General features: G+C 41.6%; 1 long non-coding RNA gene across 1 annotated transcript in view; it reads right to left on the reverse strand.

Annotated features, from left to right (window-relative positions):
* The window catches only part of LOC117001606, a 138,361-nt gene that overhangs the window by 36,618 nt on the left and 77,781 nt on the right, over positions 1–23,962 (reverse strand). Inside the window, exon 2 of the long non-coding RNA XR_004419074.1 lies at positions 7,465–7,590. This is a non-coding gene — a long non-coding RNA (uncharacterized LOC117001606). The remainder of the gene's footprint in view (positions 1–7,464; positions 7,591–23,962) is intronic.

Here is a 23,962-nt window from a genome sequence, read left to right on the forward strand (position 1 = left end):
CTCTGCAGGGCTTGTGCTAAACAGGTTAGGATTATTATAATCAAATTTTGATTGAAATACTATTAATGATCTGTCCTGGGAATATAAAGTAAGATTTTTGTGTTGATTGCATCTTTGTAATGGAAAGCTCATCTTTTTAATTGGGTTCTTGGAGAAAATACTGTAAATCCTGTTCAGTTTGTTTTAATCCAGACTGCCCTGAGTGCATGTACATGGCTGCAAATGTTTCATTATGGTTCATGACTACATTAGGTACATTACACAGGGAGAAAGCAGAGCAAGTGCATGGAAGTGCTGCTTGTGCCATGACCATCAGTAACCCTGAGACAGAGTGCCATCAGTGCCAAACACACCTGGGCCAGCAGCCCTGTGAGCTGGGCTGGTCCCTGCACTTCAGCCAGGAGGGACTTTCCTGACCCTTGTACAGCAATGCACCACAGCTAGAGGAAGAAGTGTCAGGCTTTTTCTTTCCTGGTACTACTCAGTACTTTGTGCAATGGAAACAACTGGTGCCAGCAATCTGCTGAGCAGCTCTGTGCACAGGTAGATGCTCTGGCACGGAAACAACCAGGCTCCCTTATCTCAGAGGCAGGGCAAAGCCATGATCCCCATTTAATTGAGAGCTGACAGCTGTTTACATCACCAAGGATTTAGCTGCAGTGTAACTGCTCTTGTGACAACCGTGTACCTTTGAATGTTGGACAGCTTACTTCCAAATCTTTTATGTTGTGACAGCCTCCCTAATCATTCAGAAAATAAATTGTAGAAGCTCCCAAATGGCATTTTCAAACATGACAGTTTTACTGCCTCCATCTTTACACCAGCTACTCCACAGTGACTGCTGGTTTTGGAGTTGTTGGGGTTTTGATTATATAAGAATAAACAAAACAGGTTACTGCTAGTACTCCTATCACAATAAGCACTGCCTCTTGCACAGACTGAAAAACTACTTAACGTGGTACAGTCAGTAGTGGTGGCTCTTACACCACCATCTGTCTATGTAAATGCAACTTCTGCAGCTGGCAAGACCTAAGATAATATATTCAAATGCAGAGTACTTGCTACCACTCTCTTGTTCTTTCAGCGTTATCATAATGCTCAAATTAAATGAAACTCAAAGCAGAACAATATGTCACATCCACTCTGAATTTCAGGTATCAGAGAAAATACTGTAGAGAGAACTCCTCGCTCTACAAAACATTTTCCTGATTGCAATTATATCAACAATAACTAAATTCCTATTTACAAGAGTGGATACTGGCAGGGGAAATGCTAAACCAGCTTTGTTAATTCCAACACTGTCAGACATTCCAGTTTGCCAAATACCTGCATTGATTTCTGCATCCCCCTCCAGCTCTGCACTAACTTATGGTGGCCAGTCTCACCAACAAGTTTATTGCTGAAAAAGAGTTTATTGTGGCAAAATTCAGCTAAAATCAGCAGCTCTTTTAGGCACTGGGGTGTAGAAGACGCAGCATCCCCTCAATCTACTGATACTCTTCAGCCATGCCCTCAATACCATTTTAGGCCAAAATCCAGTAGCACATCACAACCTAATCCTCTTGCTCATTTATTGTGGGAAGGAGCCCAGGTGCATGGGCTGGATGGGAACTCAGACAGATGCCTGAGGCACTGGGATCTCCTGGCACATCCCCACTTTTGCAGCCCTGGCAGGACCAACCATCACCTCGGATGGGGCGATGAGTGCTGTAACACCCCAGCACTTATCAAGGACTTACAGGAGCTGGGGAGCTGAAAGGAAGATGCAGAGACTGGATGAAATCTGTAGCTGCCATCCAGCTCCACCTTCAACCCAGCACAGGAATATTGCCAAATGTAGATCAAACTTGGCTCTGCCTGGCCAGGTCCTGAAAGGCTCGCTGGATAGGTGGAGGTTCCAGCTCTCTCTGGGTGACCTGTTCCCAGCTGCACTGCCCTCTGAAATGCAGGGTGGTCAGGAAGAGCTGGAGGGTTTAGTAAAACTCACAGAACCAGGCTTCTTAGACCTAGCCTAACTGCATTAACTTAGAGCACTAATCAGCTAATAAAAGGTTTCTAACCTCTTGGGGCATAAGGGTCATTGCATCTCGTGGACAGCACTGAAGCATTTAGCACTTTATCTCTGCTGCAGGGAATCATTTATCTGCAATGGCACCTCGAGAATGGTGGGTGTTGTCAGAATGTCAAAGTCCAGCATCAGGATATGTAACAAACATGAACCACTTTGTCCCTCTTCACTGGGCAGTATTTTCATTTCATTTGTTATTGAACATGATTATTAGTTTATGACAGGTGTGAATTAGAGAAGAAGCAAACCTAGATCACCTCCTACAGGCCAAGGAGAGAGGAGACTTTTCCTTCACTGAATATTGCTGTTCCTGAGCCTTTGCACTCCACTTCTTGTTTCAGCACCTTTAAAGAGCACTGAGACCATCAGACTGTTCTAGCCACACTGAACTGCAATTATTTATCTTAACATTAGATCATTGTGGGATGATCTTCTAATAATCAGAATTTTGGGGTTAATAGCAGGCTCTCTCATTGATGTATAACAGCCAGAACAACTGGGCACTCCAGAACCAAACAAAAAGACACTTTTTTGCCCACTTTATACAATCAGAAACTACCTTCACACATAAATTGAGATATTTCTTTTTTGCATTTCTTGGAAACCTTTTCTGCAAAATGGAGTTTATTCAGGCTATTGTAAAATACTGTGGGGGAAAGTGCATATTAAAAGTATAATATATTCTCTTTACTGATCATGATCTGAGAGTTAAAGTGTGTTTGAAACATTGTGTTTTGCAATCCAAGCTATGTGATGAGTGATAAGCTATATAGCCATAATTAACAGTAGCGATAAATAAAATGTATTACATTCTGTGCAGCCCTATTTGCATTGCAAAAATCCCTCTTTAGATTACAATGAACTTTAAATTACAGAGTAAACAAGTTTTGGCTACATCTTGAGGCCCAGCAGGGAGGAAGGTATCGTTTGCCACCCCAGCAGAGGAATGCTGTTTACATCCAACTGGACTGTGCTCAGAGACTTTGCAGCTTTAACACACAAGGGGCTGCAAACAGACCCCTGTGCTTAGTGGGGTTTATTGGATGGTTGCAGACTCCCTGCTCAACACCAGAAGCTTTCAGCAGAGCTTAACTTTCCCAAAAGTGGTTAGGACTAAAGGGGTTAGGCTGAAGTTAACTCTACCTGAGAACCAGCTTGGTGGGCATTCGGCTGCCAGGTCACTGAGATGGAGCACAGTTAGGTGCTTTCATAAAGAAACAAGTCTGTGATTTCATTTTGGACAAGACATAGATAAGGGACAATAGGATATTTACTTTAAACTTTTTCTTCTCTTTCTCCGTATAGAAAACACAGCAACATTCCAGGGGCTTGGATCACCTGGATCTCTGTCAATCCCAGCATCAGAGTGTGCATGGTATAGGCTGTGCTGATTGGGGTAGAGCAGTGTTAAGAAAAGACAGCTCTATCACTCTCTGATAGATCACCTGTGCATATCTGTCACCATTATAAACTCTTCTGAGCTCTAAGTGGTGTTTTTACAAAGTTCCAAATGTGTGCTTTCTTTCATTAAATGCACACGCAGGGCAATTAGGAGAGAGGCAGTGTCAGCTCTGATGACATCAGGAAGACAAGAATGCGTCTTTTATGGACCTGGCAGGGTAAGATCAGGTCTGGAAGTGGCACAGATCGCGAACAGAGATATTGGAGCCTGGTTGCCACCTTGTTTCACAACTCAGAGAATCAGATTAAGATCCCAAATTTGTTTTGGACAGCTTCCCACGGCTTTTATTCACTTGCCTCCACAAACAATGACATAAAACATTCTCTTCCCTGTGGACTTCACAAGTTGTGAGCTGTCAGGAGTCGGATCTGAAGTCACTCAGAAAGGGAAGGTGGTGCAAAAGGCACCAACCCTCTCCTCAGTCACAGGTCCCTGTGCAAAGCCAGATCACACCAGACCAGAAACAAAGCAGTAAATTTTTTTCTGTCTGCAAGCACCCAGATCACCAGAGAGTGCCACAGGGCACATCACCCAAAGCATTCAAGTTCCAACCCATTCAATACTTAGTAACTTGAATTTGTTTAAAGGGACTTGACATAGGAATTGGTTCTCTCCTCTTTGTCCTAAATAAATTAGCTATTCTTCCAGATATGCTGCAGTTTGCTTCTCTGAAGGAAGGTAAAAGAGGCAGGGGTGTCTTCAAATGAGAAGGAATTGTCAGGCAGAGTAGGTAATTTTTCCTTTTATTTTGGTGTGTATCATTGATATTGATGCTACTTTTTTGCATTTAACCTTAAATTACAATCAATGAGAAAGAACTGGACATTCAATTCTTGTTATAAATCAGCTCACAAATTTAGATTTAGAAGTCTTTGAATCCTTATTTTTCCTGCAAATGTTTTCAGTAAGAATTGGAGCTGGAATAAAAGCTTGACTGACCAGATATGATTCCTGCTCTCTGGAATGAAGTAGAACACTCCACCTCTCACCTGTGTACTCATGGTGCCTTTGTGCTGCATCCTCCCATTTCTTGTTTCACTGGGGATCTGAAGTGCTGAAGAGGCCTGAGCACATGAATGCAGCCAATTTAAGAAACAAAACAAAAGAAAGAAAAAAAACAGGCTCGGTACATAACCCGAGGTGTATCTACTCAATAAGCAGGCACCTGAATCTTCTGGTTCAGATGACAACACAGAAAACAAAACAACTTGTTAAAGCATTACCTGAAGCAGAAGTTTCTAACTCTGTGCCAGGGTTGGTACATGCTTGAGCAACTCTTCTCAATGGAGCCATGATGGCAGCGATGCCTGGCGGGTGGCGCGGCTCCGCGCTGTCCTCGGCCAAAGCGCCACATCCCCCACCCACCTTGGCACGAATTATTGTCCCTGCTGTCCTGTGTGCTCATCCACAGCCGTGCTCCCACCAGCCCAGCTCCTGAGAGGCAGCTCCAGAGGAACTGGATGCCTCTGACACCACCAGCCAAGGAGCGCTGCTGCCCAGCTCCGGCATTTCCCAAAGCGTCTCCAGATTCCCTCCTGAGCCATCAGACACTGGAAAAACCAGCAGCTCCCAAGTCAAGAATGAATTTTCCATGTGTTAGATTTCTAAAGTCTAAGACAGAATTTCTTAGCAGCTCCTGTGCTCCTTGGCTACTAATTCCCCATCTGCTGAAGGCAATGGCAATGTAACAGAAAAACAGACAGATTTGTCCTGGAAAACAGGAAGACTTTCTGGCTGAATTCGCTTTTCCCTGCTGTCTCTAGAAACAAATCTCCCTAAAATATCAGGAACAAATCAATTTTACTGCTTTTCAGTAGAGAGCAAGGAAATTACCTTTTCTGATTTCAACCTTCTCCCAGTGTCACAAACCCATCAGGTCAAATAATTTCCTAAGAATTTACCATATGTTCAAATTGGAACCTGAAAATGGGCTTATTTTCTGTTTAGTCTAAATCCAAAGCCACAGAATGAAGTTTATGTTCAAGGTACCTGAATCTGGAACTTCTCAAAATGTGAACAGTTTAGGTCTGTACTTGCAGCTTTGTTTTTTGTTCCATTTCTAATGAAAGATAACTTAAAAAGTAAGGATTAACAATTTATGGGGTAGTAATCTATAAAAAGCTCTGCATCCAAGGTATTAGAAAGCAATATAAATTCTTTTGTAGAAATATAAACGGTATTTAAATGTAAGTAGTTATTATACCCAGTTGGTTAGATGGGGACAAGTGAGAGTCTCTGACTGGCTTTCCTGGGAATCAGATAGGTCCCTAAATCATTAACTTAGTGTTAAATCATCTTACAGATATAAATAAATTGAGAGACTTATTCAGGGATGTCTTGCAAAATGTGAGTAGTTTCTATATGAATGACTCATAAGATCAAAGTCAAGGAAGACACCCATTTAATTAGGGAGGAAAGTCTTGAGCAAATCTCAAAGACACCTGTGCCAGGCACAAAACCTTCCCTGTGTGCTCTCCAGTTTCACCTGACTCTTCTAGAACAGTCACCCCAAACCACCCTACAAAAAAATGGAATTAGGCTGAAAAGCAGCTAATCTGGGAATCCTCCTACAGATTCCAGAACACTGCAATCACCAATAAATATTCACAGGTTTTTCTACAGTGCAAATTATCCAACAGAACAGGTTTGCAATCAGAATCCAGCCTTACACAAGCCAACCTTTAAGTTCCCCAATTTTACCAGTCCTGCCCTTCAGCTGGACAAGTGGCCCAGGCTGGCAGTGCAGGACCGAGGTAATTGCATGGTTCCCCTGTATCACACATGATCTCTGTCCTGCTCAGGGTATTTGCTCATGACACAATCTGTCATGCTATAAAGGAACAACTCATCCTTGATGGCTTGTTCAGAGCTAACCAGAAACCACAACATTCTTCTGCTGTTCAAAAATAAGCAGCACTTTCTTTTTTTTTCTGACAGTCAAGGTATTTCAGCTGACACCTGAGGCTGGACAGTCAGACACACTTTCCAACAGATTTTCTGAAATTTAAAAAATTTGATGTATTTTTAAAGTCAACACCCAAAAACCTTCCCTTTGTATTATTGTGTTTTCCATTAATTAGGAAGGCTAGTAAGTCAGTAAGGAAAAACCATTATTTTTTTACATGAACTAATGTTTCGTCTGTCATAATTACAAATTTGGTAGGTGTGTCTCCAATATGGAGTAGAAAAATCACTGTTCCACAGACTTTACACCATATGTGATTTTTATCCTAGCTGACTTTATTTCAGATATTTATAATTGCATATCACAGTCGCTGTTACTGTTTGGTTTATTATTGTGGCAATTGAAAATTGAATGCAGTCAGTGCTGAATTCTCCAATTATATTTACACTGCTCATTTTTATGACTCCCCATTGCAACCCAAGACCTTCTTTTCCTGACCATTCACCCTGCATCCATGCTGGACTGTGCCTAGGTATGCTCTGGAGCAGAACAACCACACTATGCTAAGTCTTTGCAATAGTTTAGATCTTTGATCTCTCCAGAATACAGAAGAGACAAGAGCATAGCCACTATAATTTGCTGCTTGTAATTTTCAGTGGATATCACAAAATTTTTCTGAGAATCTGTTGCAAAAAGTGGAGTTCAAAAATGAACTGCAACTTGTCAAAATCATGAGTGCTTATAAAGTGACTCTCTTCTGTGGATCTGGGTGCTTGCAGCACTTTGGAATCTCTTAATTTGACAGGAAGATAACATTAATGTAAACTCAACTGTTACTTTCCGAAAATCCAATTAATCTTGTCAAGCAATATACAAAGTTTCATTTCCCTAAAGCTGCAGAAACTAAATAAGGCAAGATGGCTAATATGGCCAAACTTCCAAGCCCTTTTCCATGCAGCACTTGGCTCAGAAACTCTCTCTCAGTGATAAAGGTATGGATGGTAAATGAGATCAGCACTGAGAACTAACCTGAGAAATGTGGTCCAGCAGCAGAGATTTGTTTCTGTTCACCTGGGTGGCATCACAGGACTGCTGCACATCTCACACATTGGCTCATGTTTTCTTTCATTCAGCAAATGTGCAAGTTACCCTCATCTAAAAATGGACAATCAGGAAACTGTGTTAAAAATACATTTACCATCATCTCCTCACATTCTTTACTAGAAAAGCAGCTCTGGATATTCTAGAAAAGTGATGATCTGAATGAGGGACCTTTCAATAAAATTATGGTGCACTGTCAGCTGTCTGGGCTGAGCATATTTTGTTGAGAAACCAACACCACCAGGAATCAGGAGCATCCCAGCAGTGTGTAAGACAGTATAATGAAGACAGCTGAGACAGGACTTGTAAATATCCTGTGCCAAGAATGGACACAGATCACTGTGATCTCTTCCAAACATATTTTCAACTGTAAAATATGAAGAAAAAAAGATGAATAAGAGCAGGAGAACAAGAGGCATGCATTTCTGGGAACATAAGGAAAAACAAAGGAGTGCAAGTAAAACAGCATCTCGGAAAAAAAAGACACATCAATAAAGGTAATTACATCTTCTCATTTATTTTTCTGTACTTATCTGGTATGATCCTGTGCTTTTCTAAGCTTTGTTCAAAACAAAGGTATGACTACCCTGATCATTTACCTTTCTGTCTGCTTCCTCCCAATTTTGTAAGTAAAATCAAGAAGATAGATACAGCATATCTAAAATCAGACATACAAAATGGGATTGCTGCAGTGTATTCAGAAGCCCAGCATTGCATGCACACAAAAAACAAAGAAAAAGTAGTTATCTGTTACCCTAATTTAAGGTGTGCAATTAGCAAAGCTGGAATGCAAACACTGTCTCTCCTCAAGTCACTGTGGGTGTATAGATGGATGACATATCTAATAAGAAGCTGAGCATCCAGGCACTAAGATGCTCCTATAAGCTGTATCACAATCCTCTTAAGGATTTAGGGAAATCAGAGGCTCAGCTTTGCCATCTGTGGCTTAATAAATATTTTCTTCTGAGGCTTTGTGCCTTGTTTTAGCAACCAAGAAAATAGTCATACAGTAATTTCTGAGACATGGCATTACCATGAGCTCATTTTGTCTTTCCTCAACAGCCCTTTTTGCAAGTGGATGACCTATGGTGGCTGTGCTGAATGAAGGAGGTGAAACAGATTTTGGGTTTCATTGCATGACACATGTTAGATCACAGGTGTCTGGGTGCCTGCCCCTGTCTTTGGGGGAGAAGAGTTAAAAGATTGGCATAAAAGCAATATTGCCAGGTCCATTTGAGTGTCCAGTGGGCTTGCAAATCAGCAGGGTCTCACAGCAAAGCAAGGTCTCTGAGGAGCCATCCCCATGCTGAGCTCTCACATCCTCAGTTCTGCAGAAAGTGATATATTAGAGCTGAATGTGTGAAAATTTTGGTGCAGCACAGGACCAACAAGGTTAGAAAAGACTTTCAAGACCATCAATTCAGCACCACAGTAATCATCCCTAAATCACATCCCCAAGTGTCATATCCAGACATCTCTTGAACACTTCCATAGATGGTGACTCCAACACCTCCCTGGGCAACTTATTCCAATGGCTAACCACTCTTTCACTTTTTAAGTTTTTTCTAATATCTAAACTGAACCACCTCTGATGCAACTTAAGGCCATTTATTTTCATGCTTTCACTTGAGATATGGCAGAAGAGAACGAGCCCCATCTCAGTACAACCTCCTTTCAAGTAGCTAAAACAGGAATGGGTTCTTCCCTGACTGTCCAACTGGGCAATGACTCAAAGGACCCAAAATAATTCCTTCCAGACACACTATTCCAACAGATACACTATTTTTCCAGTGCAGCTTAAGCAGCATCAGCAGACATAGGGCAATTCTGCAGTTTTGGAGTAGTCAGTGACAGACCCTTATCTGAGGCTACCTCCACAAAGGAATTCAAATTCTGTCCCCTCTAACTTCACTAACTATATTCCCAAACTCTGGAGCTTCAGAATTATCCAAATCTGGCTTAGAATAAAGAAAATCAAAATAATTTGGTCAGTTTTTCTAAGAGAAAGAAAACCCAAGGAAATAAAGATGAATAGCATTTCCCTCTGGAGCTTTAGATGAAGATAAAGAAGCTTGCATAGGCTAAAGGATGTGAGCATGAAAGGTGCTGGTATTTAAATGGATGTGAGAAGGCTTCCTAGGGAACTTGAGAAAAATCAATAGTTTCCAAAGTTTTTCGAAAAAACTGGAAAAAAGGGAGAGGAGTATAAAAGTAAACATATAATAACAAATGGGGGAAAATGTATTATTGTATTGGCCCAGTGTTAAAAGACTGAGAGCCAGAAGACCTAATCTCCAGTGTTGTCTCTTCATCATGCCCTTGGTGCATGATGTTGGTGAAGTTGCTGTCTCTCTCTGAGCCACAGATCCCCCTCATGTGTCTTTCAGATGTCATTGAGGTGAAAGCTCTCTCTTCTTACTCATATTTCATATTTTGAGGGGTTTCAGTTTCTGCTGCAGCCTGAAGCTGTTGTAATATAAAGGCAAAACCGAATGGAAATAATAAAATGTTGGTTGGTTTTGTTTGATTCTTCAACAGATTCAAAAGTGATAGTCCTCATAATTGCTATTTTCAGAGACAGATCCTGAGCTTGTGCACATCACAAATTTTTGTATTTTCATATAATGTGTTTTCATCAGAGCACTATCTTAACTTGAAAACACATTGTGGAGAGAGTTTCAATGTACTGCTCTAAGGACATGCAAATCTTAAAATCCTTATCTGCAATATTTCAGGAAGAGTTTTGTGGATAGAACTACACAGGAATAAAGTGCTGCCCATAGGATATTTTAGAAGTCTTTCCTGAAAAACCATGTCATAGATTCCTTTGTACTACCATACATCAAAAAGGGGGGTGGGAAGAAACAACAAATGAAATTCTTCTGAACAATTTGTTTTAGGAGAAGATCTGTCTCTGTCAAATGAATGCACCCCAGTCTATAATTGTCAATTTTAAGGAATGACTGAGAGATGCCACTTATTTAAACTGAAACAAGTACTTTGCTCTGGAAAGCAGACCACAAGTAGGGACGGATTTGCAAATCAGCTGCCAAAGCAATGCGTGCAAAAGACAACAGCCTTTCCACTTCACATATCTGAATGGACAACTCTGACAGTTTCTATGTGCAGTTATGTGAACTGCACACGTAATCATGGCAATTGCATGCAGAAATTGGATGCAAACTGCACAGTTAATTTGGTTTTTAAAAGAGGGAGTAACCTTGCAACACTATACACAGAGGAGTCAAGCAGTAATTACAACATGCTCTTCAAACCACTTAGAGAAAAACCCAATGTTTCCATGCAGTTGTGCTAAAATATTTTCCAGCTGTCAATGTGCCTGCACGTTGATACAGAGACACTTTTTTTTTTTTTTTTTTGTATCACCAGGAGAGATGGATGAATTTCAATTGCCTGACAGAACAGTTGTATGATATTTGTTAATGAAGGGTATCAGCAGCAGCTTGTATTGCTGGTCTGAGGCGTGCAGATCTGTAGCAGAGCTCTCACCAGATCCATAAATGCTTTAGAGGACACAGCAAAGAGTCAATGGAGTCAGAGCAGTTTGCTGGGAAGGCCTCAGCTGAGACTGGGCATTTTGCCTGGGATGGCAAACTGAGGATTAAGGGCTGTACAGGACATGTGAACTCCACTCAAACGCAAACACAAGCATGATTAAAATTTAGCAAACCATGATGTTCGAGCCCTTGGGCAAAATCCAGTAGACACAGCTGTATTTATAGGCTGATACAAAGGAGAACTGTTAGACCTAACAGCAATTCAGCAACTCAAAGAACAGAGAGGAGCCTGAGACCTCTCTGCACTCTGAATCTCCATCTAAGGTGGCACATCTTTCTCCCAACTACTCCCTTCAACTTTGACCTTACAGTTATTGTGTGGGACCCTTTTTCCTATGGATCAATGCATTAGCAATAATAATTAGACCTACAGGAAGAAACAGCATAATCTTTTCAAAGACCAGGTGCCTACACCTCTGTTTAGGTAATTTTGAGATGTTGGCTGAGGGCTGCAGTTCAAGGTCTGTGCTGATAATGAGAACAAAAGAAATTTGGAAACAATAAGAAAGTTACTGCAAAGGAAGGAGTTCTCTGGAATGGCTGCAGAGAATCACACACAATGAAACACTCCACCAGTAGTAGAGGCACTGAAATAAGTGGAAATTTGAAGTGTCTCCCAAGAAAATCAGAACTGTTGCTGCTGGTTGTCTGCAGCAGGAAGCCTGTAACTTCAGTCTCTGGGGGAAAACAAAAACAATGGAGGCATGCTGGTTATGAAACCTTCCCCTTATTTTTTCCAATTGAATCAACTTTATTGCTCTAAGGGAAAGCAAGAAACACACTCGGGAATAGTCATGGACAGTACCTTTGCCACAGCAGATTATGAGCTACCTCTATCCTGAAGAAAATAATTTTCAGAACAGTCACCTTGTTCTTATTTGGTGGGAATAGAGCAACCTCAGTGCTGCTTGTAAAAAGAACCAAAGACCTCTTACTACCACCCTTCAGGTACACTTGCACATCATCTTGCTGCTACAGTGGTACAGAGCCACACAATTTTTGGGTCCTGTGGCTTCACTTCTAAATAGGAAAAGTGCTTTTGGGCTGGCCAAACAGGATACCAACACCCCTTGTTTGAAAATTTGAAATCCTGTTGAAATTTGGCATTTGAAATTCCATTAGCTGCATGGGCTGGATATGAACTTGTCTGATCTCTGTTTCATCTCTACACAGCATCCCTTGATAAACTCAAATCTTAAACAGTCAGCTGTCCTAAGAAATTAAGTATTTTAGGAATAAATATATGAAGAAGTAATTCATACCTTCCAAATAAACAAGAAAGTCTCTGCATTAAACCCTGGTCCAGTCTCTTGACTCCCTTTACACCTGTTCCTACTGCATCTGAGATTTTCACGACTGAGAACAAGAGCTTGGCAGGCTCGTGCTCTGCCCTTAAGAGTAAATGACTGCAAGACAACTGGGAAAAACCACATTCCCAGTAGCCTAAGCAGCACATCTGCCTTGCATGTTCTCTCCTCAAAGCAATCCTGGTGCTTCTCTTCCCCCTCTGACTGAGCAATAATGTTAGAAAAGGACTGTTACACTGATGTGGATACCAACACTCCTCAGCATATCAGTGCACTGCAGAGCCTGAGCACAACCACAGGTAAAGAGCAGAGTGAAAGAGTCATCCTGGCAGGATCTCTGCCTCCTGCTGAGTCTCAGACTCAGAGTGGCACTGGAAGGCAGCTTTTTCCCTGAGATAGAGAGCTGAGAAACACTGGATTACATGGTTGTCATCACTGCTTATTGGCTTTTGTTCTTTCCACATCGCCAGGCAGCAGCGAGCAGGGTGCCACAGTGCTGTGCTTGGATGGCTCAGGAGAAGCTCATTGTTTGGTACTGCAGAAAGGCATTAAAAATAGCAAAAACAAATAAACAAAAAAAATAAAAGGGGTTACAAGAAAAAGAGGTAGAGCAACTTTCCTCTTGGAACACCAGAAGCCAGGTGCATAGCTACTGACAATGATGAAAAACAAATACTGGAAATATTTTGCATTTCATCAAAGTAATAATATTTTGTAATAGATTCAAATTACCTTTCTGGTACTACCTACAATTCTCTTGGAACTGGTGCTGTGTTCACAGAACCAGACCTTTTTCCACACCAGTAAAAATATGCAAAAGTATCAGTAGCAAAGGCCATGTTCTTGCATTTCTGTTTACATAGATTAGCCCATGTGCCACTAGAAGCTTTAATTCTTGTAATGAGGTTTTTCACAGGGTAAGGAAAATCCAGACAAAAATATGATTGGCAAAATCTACCCTTAATATACTATGAAAATACCTGTGATATTTGATTATGTGGCATTAACTAACTAGGGCTTATCTTGGTATTACTCTCTACTTGTGGCAGGTGAAAATCTCAGGCTAAAGACTTCACACAAAAACAGAGGGCTGTGTAATTTGTCAAGAATATACAGCATTCTGCATCCTGCAAACACTTTGGGTTTTCTGAAGCAGAGCATATTGTGTGCTGCCAAAAACAGAGATTCAGAGGAAACAACAGTAATCATGAAACTATACCAGTAATAAGAACTAAACTAAACAGTAAGAACTCAAATGGAAAAAAAAATAAGAAAAGCAAAGTGAGGTTCATGCCTTTATCAAACAATAACTGTTGGAACTCACGCCTCTTCCACCTGAACCTTTTACCAAAACACCTTCCTGTGCCAGTGCATTTCACTGCTTAGGGGAGGACTGGGGGTTTTTATGTGTATATGAAAGCAGCCTTGGGCAGTGAGAGGTTGATCCAATCACACAGAGTGGTCTGGGGGCACTGAGTGTGGACATGGTGTTTTTATCCTTTGTGGAAGTCCTCCCTGATGTGGGGACTCTGTTCCACAGTGTGGGCAGTGTAAAATCTGCCTCAGTTACACGTGAGATATTTTATTATCTGCACCAGGGCTCCCAGACCACCAGCTCAATTCTCCAAGCTTCGGGATTGCCCTAAAGCCCCAGTGTGGATTCAAGGATCCTGACCTTCTCAGCAGTCACACTGCTCTAATACACATAATTCTAACTGCACCTTGTGCAACATTTATGGGGTCTCATTCTGCATTTGTTTCTTATTACATTATGTTCACCTGTGTGCTGTTTTTAAAATATTTTTTAAAAGATTCAGAGGCTGATTTCTATGTAAGGGAAACAGAGCTAAAGAGATTCCCTGTCAGTTGCAGTGAGAGACAGAAAGCCACAATTCAAGCATTTCCCTTAAATGAAAAAATAATTTTAATAAAAGTAAAAAAAAATGAAAAATCAACCAATTGCAAGTCAAAATATATCATTCAGACAAGTCAGCTGGTGCACAGTCTTAGCTCTACCCACTTCAGGAGAGCAGCAACACTGAAAACAGGTGTGCCACTGTCCCCACTCTGTTGCAACCTCTTTTATGGAACCTTGCAACAGCTGATGTTTTTTAAAGTATTGCTTAAATCAAGAGACTGCCCAAGAACCCAAGCTTAGGTGATTCTTGTGTTGGCTTTTGCTTACATTTTAATTTCTAGTCCACATGGCTTAAAGAAAACTGGAAAATTTTAGGGGAATGTTATGTTAAAAGAGCCAATAATTTTTTTACAACCTCAATATCATATTATATTCCTGGTCAATGTTTTTTACTTGTTAGATGTAAGCAAACAATTGTTATATTAAATACAAATAGAACAAATAATAAAGAAATCTTTTAAAGCATGTTCCTAAAGCTGTCTGAAACTTTAACATCACACAGTGTGCTGAAGCTGGCAAAGAACAGCCTCAGTGAAAATCAGAGGCAATTTCAATGCAATTAGCAAGGCTGGAAAGGAGGCAAGGATGGAGCAATAGAATTTCTCCTTTTAAGAATGATTCCATCTTCAGATTGCTCTGCCTGTGAGCTCTCCTGCAAAGACAACACTTATAATAAAAAGAGTCAAAGCTCCCTGGGCAGTGATTGCCTTTTTTTTTCCTTTTTTTATTTTGGTTTTTCCTGCCCCTCATCACCTGCACAGAAACCTGTGCAGTGGAGTACTCTTCAAGGCTTGGGGATCAAAGTGTTAAATGCAATTAAAATAGAAAATTAAATTCACTACTAGGAGCACACTTAAAACACATTGTAAGAGATTGAAAGATAAACTTGCTCTTTCCCCTGGCTGATATCTTTTTCACTCACAACACTAAGTTAAATTGGTTGAAAACAGTGCTCCTTTCTCTTCTAAAAATATACAGAGCATAATAAAAAATGTAACTTGCAATCAGCCCCTTGATGTTTTTAAGGTAGTAGCAGGAACTGATACTGCCCAGAGCAGCAATGATTTTCTGAGTCCCACACATGGTAAGAGAAACTGAAACAAGGGATGCATGGAAAATCCATTAGCAGAAACCTATGTGGAGACAAAACATTTTGGTTTTTGACAGATCTCCAGAGGTCCAAGCACAGCATGTTAATGTTTATGATAGAAGTCAGTCAGTCTCCAAGCTTATGTTATTTTGTTTTGGTAAAAGAATATGAGATGTTAGAATAATTAGTGGTATTTTTACTGAGTAGCTCTTCTTAGGAGCTTCTCTCAAGTGTAGCTGGTTTTAATTTGGGAATGAGGGTGGGCATAGCTTCACATTTATAAAGCTCTAATTGAGAGCATTTCCCTCACAGAGAACAATAACATGACATTTATTTCTTAGAAGTTTTTAAACTGGATATTTTGATTTTCATTGGCAAATTTCTGGAGTGGTTGGATTTTTGGGGTTTTTGGTTTTTTTTTCTTTCTAAGTCATCTGCTTTTCCAGTGTGACTAAATCCAAAATGTTTGTACCATTAAGATGACAGATGACACGGCCCAAAGGCAAACACACAGGATCATCTGTCAGGTGCTTGGCTCTGCTGTGGTTTACTGAGTGCTTTGCCAGCAAGTCTTTGCACCTTTGTGTGCTTCTGTTTCCTTACCTGTAAAATTGAGATAATGACACATACCCTCTTTGTTATAAGCTTTGGCATCTCTTCTTTATAAAAGTGCTGGGCAGCACTAAAATACAGATATAAATGCTTGGATAACCCTATCTCAGTGCATGTCAAGGAGAGTTGGTCGGGGGAGGAATATTAACCTTTGTCTCAAGGGATCTGGGGTTGGTTTTGGTTTCTAGTCTCTATTCATTTGTTTTTACCTTCCAGAATTGCCTGAAACATCTGCTGAATTGGCACAATGCGAATGGAGAGATTCCACCTCATCCTAATTTTGTCCTGATGCAAAACTGTCAATGTCTGGTGTTTTCAAAGGCAACAATTTTTTTCTGAATGCCAGGAATAATCTCCTGCTCTTTGACTCAATCTGTAAGCCCACAGGGTTATGTATTTATTTACTTATTTATTTTGATGTCTCCAAAATAGCAGTGCATGTTGCTCTACCAGACTGCATGCTGTAAAACAGTGGAAGCAAATAAACTGCAATTGTTAATGTTAATTGGTCTTACTTTACCATGTCATTTCCAATTTTTTTCAAAATGGAGATTAAAAAGGGCTGGAGAAAAAGCTGTGATTTTGTCATAAGCAATCCAGTTAGTGGAGTGAGCTGAAGGGATTTGATTGTTCAAGCTCTGCACAACCAACGAACCGCACAAATTCACATTAATCTGTCTGTCCACACCCCTCAGCCCTGTCTGCACACAGCAATGGTGGAGCCTCTGGGTGTGCAGAGCCACGTGCACAGGGGCCACAGTGCCCTGCACACTTTGTGCCTCTCACCCATGGCACAAACCTCTCAAGGTGGAGATGCCCAAATGTCCATAAGCACATAACCCAGCGAGGCCTCAGGTGACCTGAGGTGAAAACAATTTTTACTTCTCACTTCTGGTTGATGTGAGGTTTGCTCATGGAAAACTTCCAGTAATAAAACACAGTATCTTGCAGATTTGAGAAGTTCCTGTGACCTAAAAACCAGCTCAACTCACCTACCCTCCAGGACCAAGGCAGAACTGCATCCCCACAGCACTCGCTGAGTGTGGTCCCCAAACTGAATTTAAAAGACCCAAAGGAGAATGTTCCAACTTAAATGACCTCATTCATTCAGGATGTTTTCATTAATATCCTGCTTCAATTTTCCAGTTGATAGTTTCATTGGTATTATTCTTAGCAATCCCTCAATAAAACCCTGTATTGTTGTTTTCTAACACCATGGTGTTTATGCCTCTCACATTCCTACTCACAGCCCTATCCTTGTGCCCTCCAGTTTCAGCAGTTCTCAGAAACTGAGCCACTGTCACTTGGGTGCACATAAACACATCCACACATGGACACATAAACTTGGAGATTTTCTCTGAATTCTCACTCAGCCTCATGTGAGGTTCCCAGTCTTGAGAGAGGTTATCATTCTGATCAAAACTTCCTGCCTCCTGCCCATCCTGTTTGGGATGTTCTCATTGCCATGCCATTGCACCACAAATTATCATTTCATTTTCTGCCATTTATCACCTCAGCCAAATGTTCTCAATTTCTCCCTCACAATGAGGTTTTCCTCATGTATTGGCTTCTCATTTTCCATACTTCTCAGCAGTGTCCTGTCCATGTGCCTGTCCTCTGTGGCTCTGTTTGGACACACCTGGCCAGCTCCACTGTCCTCTCCACCTCCCAAGTTACTGCCATCTAAGATATTGTCAGCACACCCTCCTTTTGGGCCATTACCAGTAGCTAAGAATCAACACAAATCCCATCTTGGTGCCAATCTCTGCTAAACACCTCCCCAAAACACCACACGTTGCTGTTAATAATTATCCTTCAACCAGTTTGCAGTCCTTGCAACACAATGTTTATACCCTAACCAATGTGCAAACTTGTTTTGCAAGCAAGAATGTCATAAGAAACCACATCAAATGCATTACTAAAATCATCAGTAAATCCAGCAAATTGCCTTTTATGCACTGATTTTGCAATTCTGTTTTCTAAAAGAACTTTGGAAAATCTATTTTATATTCTTATTTTTGCTACTAAGGCTCATTTTTTCCTTGTTCTGTAAATAAATTTCCATAGTTGTTCCCTTTTTCCATCCCTACTTTCCTGCTGAGATAATACCAAGACCTTTCATTAATTGCTTAGGAAGACAATATTTGCCATAGTTTACCCTGTATCACGAAAGCTGGTGATGAAGTTGATGTCTGTTGCAGCTGTGGAGCAGATGTGGGCCCTGAACTCTGAGATTTTTTTTGTTTCCTCTGTGTAATAAAAGTCCAAATTTTTAGGGAAATATATATGCCAACAGTTACTAAAGTGTGTCACCTGAAAATCCTAACTATTTGTCTTTTTGGGAGAACAGGATTTACCTAAAATACCCTTGTATAAGGCTTCTGGCACAGATGAAAGTCAGACATCACAAGGGCACCCTGAGTTTTCTAGGTAGCAGGCACCTCAATAATACTGGCAAGAGACTGAATTATTCACAGCTGGAACTCTTTTGGCCCCATATGCAGATCAGGAGGCTGCAAAATCCCCAAATGACAATGTGACTGCAGAAGCAGAACAATCACAGACTGCCCGCTCACAGCATTCAAGGCCACACATTTTGTCCTGTTTGATGGAAAAAGAAAACTTGTCAGTACAGGAGAGGAAATCAGGTCTGGAAATAGGGGAAAAAAAAAAATATATATATATATATATTTATATATATACTTTATTAGCAAAGATTCAAGCTCCCAAACCCACTAACTGCAAAATTTACTGCACCTTCAAAATATACATAATTCTGTCTAGAAATCAAGTGCAGGGAAATGGAAAAAGAATATGCACAGACGGCATGATCATATGGCCAACATATGGAAATAAAACAGAATAGCTACTGCTTTTTGAGCTCCACAAGAGTGATGAATTGAAGATGAGTGAGAGACCCCTTTCTCACCCTATTTATTTCACCAAATACCCAAGGATTCCCCAACCCTCGTGGCATACACAGCACTTTCCCTGTCCTTCAGAGATCTGCCACTTTTAACTCCTGAGAAGTCTCAGACTGTTCCATAAGTACTCCAACTATTTTCCTGAGCAAAATCACACAAAGAAGTAGCAGATGAAAGGCAACAGAAGCATTGGCAGGCAGTTTCCTAAAAAAATCCCCACATCCACCTTGCCATCAGCGCTGGGCCCATCCTTAGAGCTAGATGGAAAGAGCAGCATGTGAGCATCACTGTGCTCACACACACCCAACGTGTTTATTAACCACGCACAAGTAACAGCCTGTTAAAATCGCAACATATCTGAAGCCCAGGCGAAATGTTTTAATTAAAGGAAACATATTTTCCTCATTAATACAGTGCAAGATATATCAACAACCATGACATACTCCCGTGGCATGTTATTTTCTTCTCTGTGTGTGAACATCTGTACATTTCCCCAGAAGCTGAATTTGACACATGTGATGCAGGAACAGAAATGTCTTTTCAGTGGAAGTCTAAAGCAAACAGATGTGTCAAACATCTGCCAACAAGTTATGAGGAAGTTACTCCCGCTCCGGGACATAACCACCTATGCTCCTCTCCTTAGAGGAAAGCCTGGGTTTTGTGGAAAGGAAAATTCCATACTATGAGCTAGGGATGGAAAGGACTTTTGGAGATATTCCAGTCCAACCCCTCTGCTCAAGCAGGGTCAGACACAGCAGGGTGCTCTGTGGTGTGTCCAGTGGTGTTCTGAGACCCTCCAGAGATGGAAACTCCATGCACACCCCGGGGTAACTCATTACAGGTTTTGATCACCCTCATATTGGAAACACCACCTCATATTTAAACTGCATTTCCTGCATTTCAACTTGTGCAGCATTGAGTGGCTCTGCCACCTTTACTCTCCTCCATCTGATATTGATACAAGCTGGCAAAATATCCCTTCAGCCTTCTTTTCTGCAGTTTGGACAGCTTTCTTTGCCTCTCCCCATGTGTCAGATTCTTCTGCCTCTTAATAATCTCTGCAGCCCTTCACTGGACTGGCTGCAGCACCACCAACCCTTTCCTGCACTGGGAGCCCAGGTCTGGACACAGATCCATCCTGGATGTGTCTCAGCAGCACAGAGCAGAGGGCAAGAATCCCTTCCCAGCCTGGTGGCCACGCTCCTCATGCTGCCCAGGATGCTGTTGGCCTTTGCTGCAGAGGCACAGAGCTGGCTCATGGTCAGCTTGTCACCCACCCACAGCCCCCTGTCCTTCTTTGAGACCTCTGTCTTTTGGGTAGCTCTGGTTTACAGGGACATTGTTTCCAAATCTGCATACCTAAGCTCAGGCACATAAATCCATATTGGGCATCAAAATAAAAGCAGGTTTCTATTCTGAGGCACTGCACACCTACAGCTCCCAATGGAGAAAAGTGGAAGTGTTATGATTAAAGCCCTATTTCATGTTCCCAGGTTGCCTGCAGCAAAGCCTTCATCATCAAATTGTGTATAAACGGAGTCTCTGTAAGATGCTACATTTCAACTAAGCTCTAACAAGAGCCACTCAAGAGAAAAGTGCATTTCCTTCCAGTTTATTCCTTTGGCTTCAATTGTGATAAGTTACAAACCCATTGTAAGATAGATACCACACAACACAGGAGCATGCAGCTCTGAGATAATTCATCCTAAACCAGTGATCTATGTGGAAGGTTGGATAATGCTGCATTATACATGAGAATATGAGCTCCTTTATGAACAGCCCCCCACTGCCATGTGCTGGGAGAGCTGAATTAGACATGATGAACATAATAAAGCAAAGGCATCTGTATTTAGGGTATCTTTTAAAAAGCACTTGCCTGTCCCTGCACTTTCAATAGGTACCTGCATCCATTCCCTTATTAACCACCACAGACTTCCGTAATCCTTAAAACCTCATGTTAAGGTGAATAGTAAAAGAAAAATAAGATCTTACTGCTAAAGCCAAATTTCTGGCCCCTGGGGTGCCTACTTGCACAAGATAGTTGCAGAATGTAAATGTAGAAATGAGCACTCTAGAAATGCTTATGGATGAGGAACTAACATCATGAATTTTGTTATGTCAAGTGAGACCCTATTTATAAATAGACAAAAAGCTTCTTGGTATGTAAGTGATGGGAGGCAAGACATTGTTCATTGTACAAATGAGTGCAAAATATGATAAAAAGGAACTGCAGGGCTCTCAGGAAGAATAATGCATGTGCCATTATCATTTTGACACTGAGGACAGTAGCACATTCATCAGTTCTGACTTGCAGAGAATCTGTTCCTACCCTTTGTGAATCCTATGAGAGGTTAAATACATGGTAGGTTTTTGGGGTAGGTCTTTGCAAGATCCTGGAGTTCCTCATCAGCAGCAGCATCAAAGTCAGGATTTCAGTATAATAAGGTTGATTTGCTGGAGAGGCACTGGAGTCATGATTTGATTGTGCCAGATTTTGGCCTCTGTGTGCCAGAGACATTTCACATGCTCACTTTGCCTTGAAAGCCATGGTAGGAAAGGCACAAAAAGGACAGGAGACAGACAGCAGTCAGTGCTTCAGAGAGCAGCAGCAGCTCAAGCAGGTTACAGGCAGCTGTTTGCTCTGCTGACACACCAGGCAGAGACCCAGAGATAAATGCAATGGCCAATCTATTCTGTATTCATTTTCTTTCCATTTCCTTCTGCAGTTAACCCCCATTGCACAGGGCTCTGGAAAGGTGAGCTTTCAAGCAAAGCTGCCTGCCTAGGGGTTGGATCCCAGGGTGAAAAGCTGGACTGATTGCCAGCTTGCAAGATGTGACAGAAAGCTGTAAGGCTCGATAGACAGTGTCCAATGTGCGTTTAGCCTCCAGAAGCTCAAAAATCCCAACCAGCTGGGAGCAGAAGGGTGAGCTGACTCGATGCTGCCACAGCATTCACTCAGCACTGGGGCCGTGCTGCTTTCTGCATCAGTCTGTACAGCCACACAAAGCTCAGATTGTTCAAGGAAAGCTAAGGCCAGTAGTGTTCCGTTGATACCATGTTCAAGACAGATGTTGTTGCCTATACCTTCCCACTGCCAAGCAGCAGCTGGCTTTAAAGGCTGAAAAATACTTTCAGATGGAGAAAATCTCCAAGAAGTTATCAAAGTCAAGCTGCTCTGGAGGACTATGGTGCTTTCACATCTGCTGTACCATACACACATCAAGTTTAACTTTTCCAAGGACATTGATGGAACTTGGAAATTAAATCCCATTCAGAAGGTGCACTCCACACACAGCGCTGCACCAGCCACTGCAGACATCTGTAAACAAGGGACAGTGGCTGAGACGCTGACTGTGCAATGCTAAATATATTTGTTGTTCTCTGTCATTGCTTTAATAGGAGCCACTATAAAGACATTCAGTCACTGGCTTTTTCCTGTTGCACTTTCCTAACCTTGTCAATCTTTGAGTTTGGGATTATAGCAGCGAGGAGTTTATCTCCTCTGAAGGAGTAACAAAAAGCCGCGGCTTTCAGACCTCTTATCTCATAGACCCTTATCTCTGTTACTTCCAATTGTGCCTGGGGAAAGGATGAGGAGCAGATGAACACCCAGGAATTTAGCACATTATTAGTATTTTGTTTAACCCAGGGGCAAGGAACAAAACAAGTGAGCTGAGTGCTGTGAAGTAGCGCTTAACTTTGTCTCCCGATCTCTGAATCCCGCACATTAAAGGATGGTGTTGCCGTTTGATACCTGCTGCTGCTAAGAGAATGCATAATGATAAAACCACCAGCTAAGCTCTTACATCATTTTACAATCAGGCATCTCAAAAACTGTTTATCTGATCAGCACCAAATTCTGTCAGAGCGTTGACATGTGCATTTCTAAATAATTTCAGTATGTCAACCTGAATAGACACACAGAATCAGAGAGTTAATTATCTTTGACAACTTTGCCAGCTAATTTCCTATTTATATGTACCAAACTAGGGGCCTCTTTTATCCTTCCTTGTCACAAAGAGTTTATCAATCAAATCAAGGCCTAAAATTGGCTGCCAAGGCAGTCTGCCATACCAAAGGGGAGTTTATCTGTTTGAAATCTTTCCGACTACCTAATGACAGCAACACTGACATGAAACATAATAGGCATTGTTTTTTTGTTGTTCCTTCTCTCTCCCTGCCCCCTTCCCTTCCCTGCTCAGGGATGCTGCCTGTTTGGGATAAGCTCTGACTGGTCCCTCCTGCCGTTCCCATTCCCAAACATTGTGTGGATGCAGCTGTCAGGACCAGGTTTGGGATACACACAGCTCACCTCCGCATTTCAGCTGACAGAACCTGCCCGTGTCAACTCCATCCTTGTCTCTGCCAATTCCAGCACATTTGTTGAGGAATATGAGCAATGGTAAAAACTCCCCACTCCTGCTGACAGGCATTAGACGGCAGAGCGTTCGGGGCATGTTGTCACTACTTTTCCCTGACAGGCAGTTATGTTTTACTTTAATAGCCATATATCTCCTCTCCAGTTCCCTTTAACGGGGTGGAATTCTACAAGGGTACCAAGAGGTTGTCACTTTGTGCATGCTGGTGTTATCCCTCTTCAGGGAATCCCCCTTACACACACCATATAAAAACATGCTGCATCCCACAGCAAAGGCAACAGAAAAAAAACCATGGTTCTTGCTGGTACTTTGCTAGGATTTTCTTTCTCATCCTGGTTGGGAAAGGGACAAGCAGTTGGTATCTAAATCCTAATGGTCAGCTGAACCCACACAGGCAATTTCTCTGGGGAAGCTGTGCTGGAGGTGGCAAGATTCTTCACATGATGGTCCTGATCAATCAGGCCACTCTTACTAGTGAAAACATACACTAAAATATGGAACTCTTCAAAAATTTTGAATTGTTGCTTAGACAGTCACAACTCCTAGACTACTCTACACAGGAAAAATAATCTATTATATGAGCAAAACACAAAACAGGGTTCTGCTTGTACTCTT

This window comes from Catharus ustulatus, chromosome 11, assembly GCF_009819885.2.
Source record: "Catharus ustulatus isolate bCatUst1 chromosome 11, bCatUst1.pri.v2, whole genome shotgun sequence".
In the NCBI taxonomy this organism is placed as follows: domain Eukaryota; kingdom Metazoa; phylum Chordata; class Aves; order Passeriformes; family Turdidae; genus Catharus; species Catharus ustulatus.